This window comes from Bubalus bubalis, chromosome 15 (genome assembly GCF_019923935.1).
Source record: "Bubalus bubalis isolate 160015118507 breed Murrah chromosome 15, NDDB_SH_1, whole genome shotgun sequence".
NCBI classification, from domain to species: Eukaryota; Metazoa; Chordata; class Mammalia; order Artiodactyla; family Bovidae; genus Bubalus; species Bubalus bubalis.
This window is the reverse complement of record NC_059171.1, coordinates 75,230,315-75,244,614: the sequence shown is the minus strand read 5'-3', so window position 1 is coordinate 75,244,614 and position 14,300 is coordinate 75,230,315. Positions and strand designations below refer to the sequence as shown.

Sequence of the window (14,300 nt, the reverse complement as noted above, 5' to 3'; positions counted from 1 at the left end):
AAGCCGCCTCTCCTGGGACTGTCTTGAACACCTGGGCAGGTGCTTTTGCTTCCAGTAATCCTTGTCCCTGATCTTATTCATGGAGGTGGAGAAGAGCCAGATGTATTTTAAAGGCCGGGACACCAGACACCAGCAGGTGACAGGGGCATCTCAATTACGCTGCCTGAGCCATGAGAGATCTAGAAAATTTCTAAGCATTTCTATAGTGAAACTTTCAAGAGCAACTCTCAGAAAAGAAGTCATTGTAAAAGCATCATGCTGTCGAATCAGCAGCAGTGCCTACCATTAATCAAGCTCTGATTTTCAATACAAGCAGAAATAAAATGAGAGTCTGACTGTGATGCTCCTTTATGGAACCTGCCCAGAGGGAAATGTAGAAGGAAAAGGTGCTGCTAGCCAAGGAACCCAAACGGGCTATTCTCCAGAATTCTACAAACCCTGACTTCCTGTGATTTTTACCAGTCTGCACCGTAAGACCATGTACCCAATGGTCTACAGCAGGGGGGCATCAGTAGAAACTGAAAACCCAGAGTTTCTCTCCTTTAATTCTCTACCAATGTACCTTATAATTTTCTTTCATTATATTTACCATGATCTGAAATTATGCAGTTACTTATTTCTTATCAGTTTTTGGGGTGGAGTAGGGTGATGGTTCTCAACCTTGCCTACACATAAGTATTACTTGAGGATCTTTGGAAAGCACTAATTCCTGGATTCCCCTCCATCCCCCAAATGCAGGAGACCTGGGATAAGACCAGGAGCTTTTAAATCTCCACCAGGAGATTCCAGTGCATAGCCAAGCACACCAGATTTGAAAATAAGTTTCATGAAAGCAAGGACTGAGCCTAGTATATTTAGAGCTCTATCTTCAGCATTGAGCCAGAACTAAGCACTGAATCCTTAATGAATATTTGCTGAATGAATGAGTGAATGAGTCAGTCCCCCTCTTCTGTGTTCACATAGCATCTGACTTTCATCTCAGTACCTAAGAAAGTGCCTGCCGCATAGTTGGTGCTTGTATTAAATGTTTTGCTCCAGGGAAGAATACATTTAAATCTCACTTTCTTCATCTGTAAAATGGGGATATTCTTTGCTTCCATGCAGACAGTGCAGCTGGTGCTTTGTGAACTTTCAGCTCAGTGAGACATAAAGGCTTTTCTACCTGTTGGCAGAAACTTTGATGTTATGAGAACAGCATGGTGCAAATCAGAAACCTTAGTCTGCACTAGAGCAGAGGCAGCAATAAATGCCTCCTGCTTAGGTCAGATTTTAAAACCATCTGTTGGGGTTAATCTCTTCTCTTGCTGTTCTTTGTTGGTATGGCTGTGCTAGCTGCCACATTTTACCACACTTGTTTTTTAATCACTCAGCTTTCTGCAGGTCATAAAGACAAAATACAGAATCATTCAAGAGGTACATGGATCTACTCTATTATCATAATCCTGAGTCCTCTGTCTTTACAAAGGCAAGGAGCCAAAATGGAGGGGCCAAGGAGACAAATATCAGAACGTATCCGCCATCTTTCTATCTTGCCTTTCTTCTTTGGCTCGGCCACTAGAGCATTCTAGTCAGGTTACCATGGTTACTATTAATACAGATGACGGGCAAAGGGTCTGGAGGAATTGTCTGGAAGGTGTGCCTATATCTTCTGAAATATCCCTAGACGTATAAATGCCTCCTCCGACTCAACTGAGCCTGTCTCCTTAATGCATCTGAAAGGAAAAAAACTGCCTCCGGGTTTTTTCTTTCAAATTTAAATTTTTTTTTTCATCAATGTCATACACACACGTGGTTTAAAATGTCAAAATCACTAGATGACTTACAATCAAATCAGAAGTTGACTTCCCTGTGTCTCCCTACTCTAAAAAGCAACCAATTTTCACTTTTTTAGCTGTATACTCTGCACTTCCCACCATATTAGATTTTCATCCAAAATGCTAGCTATTACTATGATTCTTGATTTCTTGATTTTTGACAGTATCCAAATCTATTATGTAAAAATGCAAGTCAGCACCTTCAAGTGTCCGCTACATACACCCTCCACTTTTATTCTCCCTCTCTCCCCTCATCAACGTTTTTTGTTAAATCCAGTATTTATTATGATGATGTAAATATGTTCATGACTAACTAAATCTAAGAATGCCATTCTTTTTCCTTATACAGCTTTTAATTTTTTGAAGGAGTAATTCATTGCTTCCTTTTCAGTTGTTGGCACTTAGAATTTGCTTAGTTACTTTTCCATGTTCCAAATTTTTTTTTTTAATTTTTTTTAAATTTATTTGTTTGCACTGGGATCTTTGGCTGCAACCTGTGAGCCCTTAGATGTGGTTTGTGGAGTCTAGTTCCCTGACCAGGGATGGAACCTGGGCCCCCTGTGTTGGGAATGCAAAGTCTTAGCCACTGGACCAACCAGGGAAGTCCCTCCATGTTCCAAATTTTCTAAAAAAAAATTTATAGACACTTTAAATAATTTTTCTTCACAAATGAGCACTCCATAAGTCTCTTTAATTAATTTATTAATATTTCCTGGAGAGACTCTTCTGAGCTGGCTGAACTGCCCACAGCACAGCCGCCACACGGCCTCAGCTGCTTCAGCTCACCTGGGCGCAGACCTTCTGTTCTGGATCCTGTATCTTCTCTCTTGATATGCTCCAGTCTTATAAAAAGCTAACTTGAAAGTAAAAACATTGAAGATATGCATGTTTGAAAGCATATTTATCCTAATTTCCTAACCTCATGTTTAATTGGAAGAGCAAGAGAATTTTAGGTTAAAGACCTAGATTCTGAAGAATTGAATTTTGAAAGCAGTGGTCCATTTTCTCCTAGCTTTCAATGTTACGATTAAGACTATCGCCCACACACCTTGTCTTTTTCATGCCATGTGCTTTCTCTCCTTCTCTCACCTCTCCCCACCTCCTCCTCCCTCTCCCTCCTCCTTCCCTCTCTGTGGCTCTTCTTTTTCCTCTCTGCCTATCATGCATGTGCTTTTAGGATCTTTTCTTTAATCTCATGTGGAGTTTCACGTAAAATTTGTGTCTGTTTTGGATCTTTGGGTGGACCCTTACAATTTGGAAATTGAAGTTCTTTCCATCTTGGGAAATATTCTTATGGTACTTTTTAAAATCTTAATTTTAGGCTAATTGTAGATTCACACGCATTCATAAGAAAGAATATAGAGATACTGTTTACCCTTTAACCACTTTCCTCCAATGGTAATATCATACAAAACTTCAGTACTATAGTACAATAGCCTTCCCAGGTGGCTCAGTCGTAAAGAATCTGCCTGCCATGCAGGAGACATGGATTTGATCGCTGGGTCTGAAAGATCCCCTGGAGGAGGAAATGGCAACCCACTCCAGGATTCTTGTCTGGGAAATCCCATGGTCAGAGGAGCCTGGCAGGCTATAGTCCATGGGGTCGAAAAGTGTCAGATACAACTGAGCGTCTGAGCACACACACACGCACAACAATGCGGTCAGGATAGTAACAGTGATGCAGTCATGAGGGCCACAAACGTCCTTCATATGGCCCTTTTATAGGCTACATCCACTTCCCTCTGTCCCCTACCCCCTTGTTAATCACTTGTTACCATTATATTATTCCCCATTTGTATAATTGTGATTTATCAAGAAGGGTGTATAAGTGGAATCACATGATGTGTAACCTTTTAATATTGGCTTTTCTAACTCAGCATGATCCTCCGGAGATTCATCCAGGTTATTTCAAGTCACTTGCCTTCTCAGAGCCTCAGTTCCTCATTGGTAAGCACAGGACGATATTGCATTTGCATACAAGCTCTGTGACGTAAGTGAAACAATGGATAAGAAATGCACGTGTGGTATTTGGCACAAAGGAAGAGGAAAATTTAATGACAGTGTCACTATTGTGTGGTGTGGGGTTTTTAGCTCCAGCTAGATGTAATTGCATTTTCTTGGCACATTTTTTTGCTAAAGAATTGGCTTGTCCGAGCTGCTGGCCACTGTGTTTGATCCAGAACTAAATGCATCATCTGCTTCCAGTTCCTTGGATCTTAGGAATAGAGATAAAATGCCAGTGGATGAGGTCATGAGAGCTTCAGAAAATCCTAAATGTGTGCTTCCCCAGGTTCTGAACTCAAAAGTTCTCTGGAAGACTCCAGGCATCTCCACTTCCTCCAGGGAAAGAAAGGACTCCATGAGCCCAAGGTGCCACCACAGCCTCTAGCAAGGAGGCCAGGAGAGCAAGGAGGTCTATCCTCCCAGAGTCCTGGCTATTTTAGGTTTAATATTTAGAGAGATATACTTGCTATGCCTTTGATGTTTGTGAAGGCATTTCCCATACTCTTGTAGCCTGAGGCCATCACAAAGTTCAAAGGATGGAGTCGATTTATTGACTCAGACATCAGGAGGGTCTTTATATTCAGCTCCAGATATTCATTTTTACGGGAAAAATGAAATGTTTTGCTTTTTAACCAAGATAAAGTAGAAGCTGTGCAGATTTCTGAGACCTTGGGGTTTGGCGATGAAGTGAAAGCAGTTCTTGGAATTTTTAACTACTTCCACATCCTTATGCAGTTATGTGGAGTAACCACAGAAGCATGAGAAAGGCCACCAGACCCATGAGTGTCTGCCCTGATGTCTGAGTTTCTACCACTTGAAAATGCCCCCTGTGGAAAGACAATATGGTTCTGGAGACAAAGCAGGTGGATCAAAGACAGAGGGGTGAGTTTCATCTCCGCGGCTTGCTGGCTGTGTCAGCTGGGCCTCCTGGATCTGGTTTCCTCACCTGGAAAACAGAGAGTGACGATACTTGCACACGGAACCGCCTTATGTGCATATGAAAGTGCATATTAAAGCATTTTGGGAATGACGAGAAAGCAACTCCGCTATTTGTTAGCCGGCTGTTAGAATGTTATCCTTGATATTAACAGCAGTTCTGAAAAGAGCAGGGTTCTCATTATTCCTCTTTCACAGAAAAGAAAACCGAGGCCCACAGAGCTAATTAACCCATTCTTTGTAACCCTGCTAGATCTTGTGGGTTTTCCTGCTGCCAATGTTACTGATAATTCTCATAATTTCTGAGAATTACCCATAAGATACAAATGTCACCATTCTAGTTACCTTGAGTCTTTTTTTCAGCCCTTACCTCTCTGGCTTAAACTCATTTTTCTCAACTTTTATGGATAATAGAACCAAAAGAATCATATAAAATCACTTCTGCATCTACTATGAAAGTACCATTTAATGTATTGTTTATTATGTGATTAAAAGACTCATATACTGTATCAGGTAATAAATTCCTTTAAGAATGGCATGTCAGGAAATAAATTTTTACCGCTTTAATAACTGATATCCTTTGCTCTAACAGATAATAAGAGCATTTCAATCTATCACATTTTCTCTTTTGTCTCTGCCACTAAAAAGTATCTAAACCACATAGATATGCTGTTGGTACTATGCATAAAATAGATAACTAATGAGAATCTACTGTATAGCTCAGGAAACTCTACTCAGTGCTCTGTGGTGACCTAAAAAGGTAGGAAATACAAAAGAGAGGGGATATATGTAGACATACAGCTGATTTACTTTGTGATACAGTAGAAACAAACACAGCATTGTAAAGTAACAAAAGCAGAGACATTACTTTGCCAACAAAGGTTCGTCTAATCAAGGCTATGGTTTTTCCATTGGTCATGTGTGGATGTGAGAGTTGGACTGTGAAGAAGGCTGAGCACCAAAGAATTGATGCTTTTGAACTGTGGTGTTGGAGAAGACTCTTGAGAGTCCCTTGGACTGCAAGGAGATCCAACCAGTCCATACTGAAGGAGATCAGCCCTGGGATTTCTTGGGAAGGAATGATGCTAAAGCTGAAACTCCAGTACTTTGGCCACCTCATGGGAAGAGTTGACTCATTGGAAAAGACTCTGATGCTGGGAGGGATTGGGGGCAGGAGGAGAAGGGGACGACAGAGGATGAGATGGCTGGATGGCATCACTGACTCAATGGACATGAGCCTGAGTGAACTCCGGGAGTTGGTGATGGACAGGGAGGCCTGGCGTGCTGCAATTCACGGGGTTGCAAAGAGTTGGACATGACTGAGTGACTGAACTGAACTGAACTGAAAGTAACTATATCCCCAAAAATATTAATTTTAAAAAAAGATGGTATTTAAGCCCCAAATTATAGCTGCCATTTTGAGTCACATTTTTCTGTAAAAATCTTCCTATGTGAATAAAAATTTGTCTTTTCTCTTTCTAAAATAAGTAAATAAATAAAAATTTTAAAAAAATATTTTAAAATTGCAAACAAAACCAAAACAGTGTCTAAGCCAAATTAAATTTACATTTTTTTCATATTTACTCATTAAATTTTTTTATTCATTAACCAAGTATTTAATCTGATAAGTGCATACCTTCTTTCCCAAGCATTGTGCTGAGGGCTAAGAATACAGCAATGAAAGAAATATATATATATATATATATACACATGAGAATATACATCAATAATATTAATAATAATATTAATAATAAACATATATAGTACATAAAATACTGATAAATACTATCCAGAAATAGTGGGGAAAATATATACATATTAGAAGAATATATAAATAATGGGAAATATATTTGTGGGAATAAATATGCACACATATATTATCTATGTGCATATATAATATACATGTACAGTATGTATACATATATTACATCTATATACATTTCTTCTCTCAGAGCTTGTATTTTGTGGTGAATATATGTCAATAATGAACATATATAGTACATAAAATACTGATCAATACTACCCAGAAAAAGTGCAGAGAAGAGAAAAAAGGCTTTAGAATGGAGGAGGGGAGGTGATAGGTTGCCATTTTAACAGGGTGTCAGGAAAGTTTTCATAAAAGCAGTGATACTTCTCCCATTGCCAACTATATCCTAGCCAGTTTAGATCAGACCAAGCTTCTCCCAAAAGACAGAAGAAAAAAAAACAGATAATTATTTTTAAAGTATTCTGTTTGAAGGAATTAGCGACCTACTTAGCTTGAAGGGCTACGATTCAAGAGAGAAGAGAATTACAGAAAAGTGAGCCCTACATTCTGTCTCTGCTTGAGATATTTACTCATTAGTAAATGATGACCAAGAGGCAAAGAAACCAAGAAAAAACTGTGCTTAGAGTTCAGTCATATCAGGGCTAGAGAGAAAATATTGTAGTTCAAATCATGCCAAGGAGGAGGGCCATAGTATATACCACAGGTTTTCAGCTGGGGCCACTGAAGTTCTACTCCCTAGAAATAGGCATACTGGAAATTTGCCAACTTCCACAAAGACTGAAGACACTGCTTCCACTCAGCTCAATATCAGATTGGTTTACAATCATCTTAATCCCTAAGTACTTGAAAGAGGAAGATAATTTCCTCCCAGAGTCTCATGAAAGTTCTTGAATTTTTTCACACACAATAGCTGGAATTCAGTGAAATTTACCAGGCATATTAGGAGATAGAACCAAAAGCACTAAAGAAAAGCAGCCAATAGGAACAGACCCCAAAAAGATCCAAAAGTAAATTTTAAATAGCTGAAATTAAGTGACCAGGCAGGAAATTTGACCAGAAAACTGGAAAGTAGTTAAAAAATAATTAAATAGAAGTTCTAATATTTAAAATATGGTATCTGGATTTAAGAACATAATAGATTGATTTAACAGAAAACTAGGGAGAGAAGAACAAAGGAGTAAACAGCTACAAGACAGGTCAACAGAAAATATTCAGACTAAACGATGGTGAGACCAAAGGGTGAAAAACACAGAAAAAAAGAATAGAATACATCTGACACATGACCAAAAGATTTCATAGCAATTAAAGTCCCAGAAAGAAAGGACAGAAAAAATCAGTTAAAGACAGTGTTTGAAAAGATAGTGGCTGTGGACTTTCCACCACTAATGAGTGAAGGAAACAAGCCACTGATTCTTGAGCAAACACCTGAAATAGCTGAGGGTGGACTCATGAAGGTATCTAGGAAAGTATACTCTGGGCTTGGGACACAGCAAGTGCAAACATAAATGAAGCCGAAGAGGTGAAGATCGGGTACAGTCAAACCCTGTAACATATTTATCTTTTATTTAATATGACATATATATATAAGTCACTCAGTCGTGTCTGACTCTCTGTGACCCCATGGACTGTAGCCTGCCATGCTCCTCTGTCCATTGGATTTTCCAGGCGAGGGTACTGGAGTGGGTTTCCATTTCCTTCTCCAGGGGGTCTTCCTGACCCAGGGATCGAACCCAGGTCTCCCGCACAGCAGGCAGACACTTTACCATCTGAGCTACCAGGGAAGCCCATGGTAAACCCCCTTTCTCAAAAGAAAATAGAAGCCATAATCTGATTTATCTCTGAAAAGTCAACTACCATGAAGAGAACAAGTTCCTTATTATTCCTCACGTTAGTTTTCTATCATTGCATAAGAGCTGGCTCAAATTAAGTGGCTTAAAATAACACACCTTTATTATCTCACAGTTTTGTAGGTCAGAATTTCAGGCAGGCTCATTTAGGCTTTCTGCTTGGGGTCTCAGAGGGCTAAAATCAAGGCATGGGCCAGACTGAGATTTTATCTGGATGCTCTAGGAATGCATTTGCTCCCAAGGTTATTCAGATTATTGGCTGATTCAGATCCTTGTGGTTGTAGGACTGAGATACTCATTTACTTGCTGGCTGACTCTCAGTTCCTAAGAGCTGAAGGCATCCCTTGCTTTTTGCCCCCTCTATCTTCAAAGTGAGGAATGGCACAGCCTATTCCCCTCATGTTTTAATCTCTGAATGTCTCTTCTGCCATAGCAGAAGAAAACTTTCTGCTTTTAAAAGACCTAATTGATTTAGTAAGGCCACCCAATTAATATCCATATCTTAAGGTCAACTGATTTGAGACATTAATTATATCTGCAAAAGCCCTTCTCAACCGTACCTAAATTAACGTTTGGTTGAATAACCAGGGACTGAAACTTTGAGAAGTCATCTTTAGAATTCTGCTCACATTTCTAGTTTTCAAATGAGCAAAATGAGACACAGAGAGGTTGTGACCTTTCTAATATCACATTACTAATTATAATTGCTATTGCTTTTTTGTTTCTGGCCAAAATATTAATGGACTAGGTAGGGAAAGACGGCAGGAGAAAGAACCCAGTTAGAGTTCTTTTACAACTATTCAGGCCAAAGATGAATGTGGTGTCACTGAGCGTAGTAATAGTAGAGTTTATAAGGAGCAATTAGTTCTGGATAGATATTGAATGTGTAGTAAATAAGAGCTGATGATGGATTGGATGTGGAATCTGAAAGGAGGTGCCAAGATGTCTCCAAGGTTTTTGGTCTGAACAAAAAGAAGGACTTTTAGTGAGAATATATTTACTAAGTTTGGGAAGTCTGCAGGATGAACAGGTTTGTTGGGGGAAGATCTGGTTTTAGACATGTTAAATTAAGATGTCTCAGGCATTCAAATGAGACGTCTAGTAGTGTGTAAATTTGGAGCTCAGGGGAGGTTGTCAGTGGATAGATGATATTTAAAACTCTGAGACTAGACAAAAATCTCAAAAAGAATATAAGTATCATTAAAGAAGAAAAGAGCTCCAGAAACTGAGCCCAGGATATTCAATATTTAAAGGTCAGGAAAAGAGAAGGAACTCCCAAAAGGTAATAAAGAAGGAGCAGCCACTTATGTAAGCGGAAATTCAACAAAGTATGGTGAGTCAGAAAGAGAAAAACAAATATTGCATATTAATGCATCTTTATGGAATCTAGAAAAATGATCCTGGTGAACCTATTTGCAGGGAAGGAATGGAGACGCAAATGTAGATAATGGACTTGTGGACACAGCAGGGGAAGGAGAGGGTGGGATGAACTGAGAAAGCAACACGACCTTTATACACTATCATGTGTAAAATAGAGAGCTAGTGGGAAGCTACCATTCATTATAACACAGGGGGCCCAGCCTGGCACTCTGTGATGACCTAGAGGGGTGGGATGCGGGGAGGTGAGAGGGCTCACCATGAAGAGGACATGTATATAACTGTGACCAATTCACGTTGTTGCATGGCAGAAACAAACACAACACTATAAAGCAATTTTCCTCCAATTAAAAACTTTAAGAAAGTATGGTGTCCCAGAAGCCAAGTTCAAGTATTTTACTAAAGAAGGAGTGAGAAGTCATCTGGATGAAAAGATGCTGAAAGGTAAAATAAGATGAGAACTCAGAACTATCCGTCTTATTTAACAACACAGAGATTATTGGAACCTTAAAAAAATTTTTTTTATATAAGGATGAGGGTACAAGCCTTACTGGGGTAAGTTCCAAGAAATAATGGAGAGAGATACTTTGGTGAATGCAAATATAGACATCTCTTTTTCACTGATTTGTTGTTAAAAAACAAAAACAATCAGAGAATTTAGGCCTAAGATATATAAAACTGGAAAGAGCATTGTTTCAATTCTAACAACAAGAATAAGTGGGATAACATACAAAATATTGGCTTTCTTGAACCCATCAGACAGCTGAGGTCACGGGACTAACAAGTAACTTGAAATTCAAGGAAAGACAGACCTGGAAACCCAGCTCACCTGTGGCAGACCGCAGAAGACAGAGATGCTGGGCCCACTGCATGCGTGCTAAGTCTCTTTAGTCGTGTCTGACTGTTTGCAATCTTGTGGACCATAGCCCTCCAGGCTCCTCGTTCCATGGGATTCTCCAGGCATGAATACTGGAATGGGTTGCCATGCCTTCCTCCAGGAGATCTTCCCAATCCAGGAAACGAACGCATGTCTCCTGCATCTCCTGCATTGGCAGGTGGGTTCTTCACCACTAGCGCCACCTGGGAACTCAGGCAGCGTACAAGCAGCTAAAAGAGCCAAAAAACTGCTAAAGGCTGGATGTGAGCTAGTATGAGAGTGGAAAACCCAAAAGTGGAATTGCTGGATCAGGTACAGCTCTGTTCAGTTCTGTTTTTACTCTTTTGAGGAACTCTCCATACTGTTTTCCATAGTGGCTGTGCCAATTTACATTCCCACGAACAGTGCACAAAGGTTCCCTTCTCTCCACATCCTTTCCAGCACTTGTTATTTGTTGTCTTTTTGGTAAGTCATTCTGACAGGTGGTATCTCATTGTGCTTTTGATTTTCATTTTCCTGATAATTAAGGAGGTTGAACATCTTTGCAAGTGCCTGTTGGCCATTTGTCTGTCTTCTTTAGAAAAACATCTATTCAAATGCTCTGCCTATTCTGTAATCTGATTTTGATTTTTTTGCTATTAAGTTGTCTGGGTCTTTCATACATTTTGGACATTAACACCTTATCATATATATATAATTTGTCATTATTTGCTCCTATTCAAGTAGGTTTTTTTCCCCTATCCAGTATATTTACTTTAATCTCATTACTGTCTAAGAAACTTACGTTTTAAACCATCTTAAATTTTTTGGCGAAGGAAGAAACTTTGAATACATAAATATATTATTTTTCAGTTTAACGACTCTCACTTCAAGTTCTGGTAAAACTGAGCATGGATAAGGTAATTTTGGTAAAGGAGAGAGAGGAACCAGATTTCGAAAGCAAGTTACTCCCTCAGAATGTAGACTCATTCTGTAGGTGGAAGGGAAGCGTGCATTACAGGATCCTGGACAACCGGGAAGAAGTTTAAAATCTCCAGGTTCCTATTCAGCAAACAGCCATTGGGTTTCTACCATGTGCCAGACTTAATAAACTAGCACAGACCTTGCTCAGTGGGTAAGGAATTTAAGAGCAAAAAACTGCCCTGAAAGGGACAAAATCTCTCTTTACCTATTTGTTAGCTGAAAAATTGGGGCAAACGTACATGCTTTCCTACCTCGCAAGGCCTTTCTGAATATCATTTGACAATTATAAACAGCAAAGCCTTGCACAGAAATTAGATATTTTATGGGATTAAACGCCAGCTAAATCTACTTCCGACCCTGACTCCTTGCTTTCCATGATTATATGAGAATAGGTGATCAGACTGAAAACAGAGCCTTTGTACATGAGTAGGACTTTCAGGTTATCTGGAGAGGATGAAGAATCCCTTCGCTCAGCTCTTCCTGTGGGCTGACTACAATTTCTCATTTATGTGTCAACTCAAATGCCAACCCCTTAGAGAGGCTTCCCTGAATTACCTAGTCTAAAATATCCCCGACCCCAACCATTTTTATCTTCATAAAAATTTATCTCTATATAAATGCCACATTTGTAACTGTTTCTTATTTATGCCTGTATACCTCTCTTGTTATAAAGACAGCTCCAGGGGCTTCCTTGGTGGTCCGGTGGATAAGACTCTGAACTCCCAATGCAGGGGGCCCAGGTTCGATCCCTGGTCAGGGAACTAGATCCACATGCTATAACTAAGAGTTCAAGTGCTGCAACTAAAGATCCTGCATGCTGCAATTAACACCCAGAGAAGCCAAATTAAAAATAAGTAGATAAATATTTTTTTAAAAAAAGAGAAGAAGAAAGAACAAAAACTCCATGCAAGCAGGACATTTGTCTGCCTTCCTCACCTCTGAGAGTGAATAAATGAATGAGAAAATGAATTAAAAGACAGAGCACAGGCTTTGGAGTAAGACCCAACTACATTCAAACCTGGCTAAACCTGGGGGCGTTAACTGAACTTCCATTAGCCTCAGTTTCCCTATTGGGAAATGCAAATAATAATTCTTCCCTGAGGGTTATTGCAAAGATGAAAACAAGTGCAATCAGGATGTGTAAAATATCTGATATTCTTAACAAATAACAGCTCCGGCTTCAATTATGAGGAGATACCCAGTTGGCCAAAAGAAAGGAAATCAAAAAGGAGCTTCAGTCACGCATTCTCATCTGGAAGCAGGCTCGCAGTGGTTCCAGACGAGCCCATGGGATAGCGGGGTTCCTCAAAGCAGCTCTGCTGCAGCCAGCTCTCACCAGCTCCCCGCCCTTTCCCTTCTGTGAGTGACTGAGACTCCACCTGTGGGCCTTCCTGCCCTGTTGCATGTCTCGCTATGCCCAGACTGCTAGACCATTCTCCTCCTTCTCCTTCCCCTCACCTGCCCCCTACTCCTGCCAGGCAGAGAGGGGCTCATCTTACAGCCTCTTTATTACAGACCCGCACCATCCAATGTAGTAACCACTGCTCAGGTGTCACTGGTGAGCACCTGAAATGTAGCCAGTACCACTGATGGATCACATTTTTTTGTTTTAATTAATTTAAATAGAAATTATAAAAGCGATATTCAATTCAGCTGTTGGAAAATTTGTAAGGATGTTTGAAATAATCCGGGTTGTGAATCCACTCTTTCTACAGCAAGTTTCAGGAAATATAAGTAAAACTCAAGTCATTCCAATGAAAAGTTAAGAGTCCAAAGAGAGATGTGCTAAATGTGTTAAAATACACACATTTCAAAGGCTTAGTCTAAAAAGAGAATATAGAGCTTCTGAGCTGGTGAGCACATGGAGATTCAGGGAGAGTGACGCACTCAGAGGTTGGAGAGCATCAGAGCTCCCCTGCCCTGCCCCCATACACTGGCCAGTGAATCTCTTTCTATCTGCTGTTCCCAAGTTATATCTTTTACAGTACGTCAGTCATCTAGTACGAAAAATGTTTCTCTGAGCTTGGTGACCCGCTCTAGCAAATTAATCCAACATAAGGGGTTGTTGGAACCTCGACTCTACAGCCGCGCCATCAGAAGCACAGGTAACAGTTCTGGACTTGCTATTAGTATCCGATGTGGGGGCTCGGGAGGGGCGACAGTCTTGTGGGACTAAGCCCTTAATCTGTGGGATCTGATGCTATCTCCCCGTAGGCAGTGTCAGAATTGAGTTGAATTGCAAGACATTCAGCTGGAGTCAGAAAATTGTTTGGTGTTTGGTGGGGGTGGAGGCTGCACAACTTGTATTTAAAATCATGAACATTGTTTGTAATTGCAAAATGTTAGAACACCTAACACACAAAACGGTTGAGATAAGTCTGGCGTATCCATATAATGAAGGGCTCTGAAGCTGCAATTAAGAATAAGAAATCTTTGGGAATTCCCTGGTGATCCAGTGGTTAGGACTTTGAGCTTTCACAGCTGTGGGCCCAGGCTTAATCCCTGGTCAGGGGAACTAAGATCCCGCAAGCTGAGAAGCACGGCCAAAAAAAAAAAAAAAAGAAGAATGAGACATCTTTGCATTCCAATATGGAGAGATTTCCAGGATGTACTTTTAAGTCAGAATTAGCCAAGTGCCAAAGATTACCTATAGTGTGGACCCTTCCAATAGGAAAGGAAGGAATTTTTTTTTAAATTTCTACAATGTTGTCCAG

The 14,300-nt window shown here is 40.0% G+C and overlaps 1 non-coding gene across 1 annotated transcript; it reads left to right on the top strand.

Moving 5' to 3' along the window:
• The first annotated feature begins 12,274 nt into the window (after positions 1-12,274).
• Positions 12,275-12,347, top strand: TRNAG-CCC. The gene has a single exon. It is a non-coding gene; the product is annotated as a tRNA-Gly (tRNA).
• Positions 12,348-14,300: the final 1,953 nt, after the last annotated feature.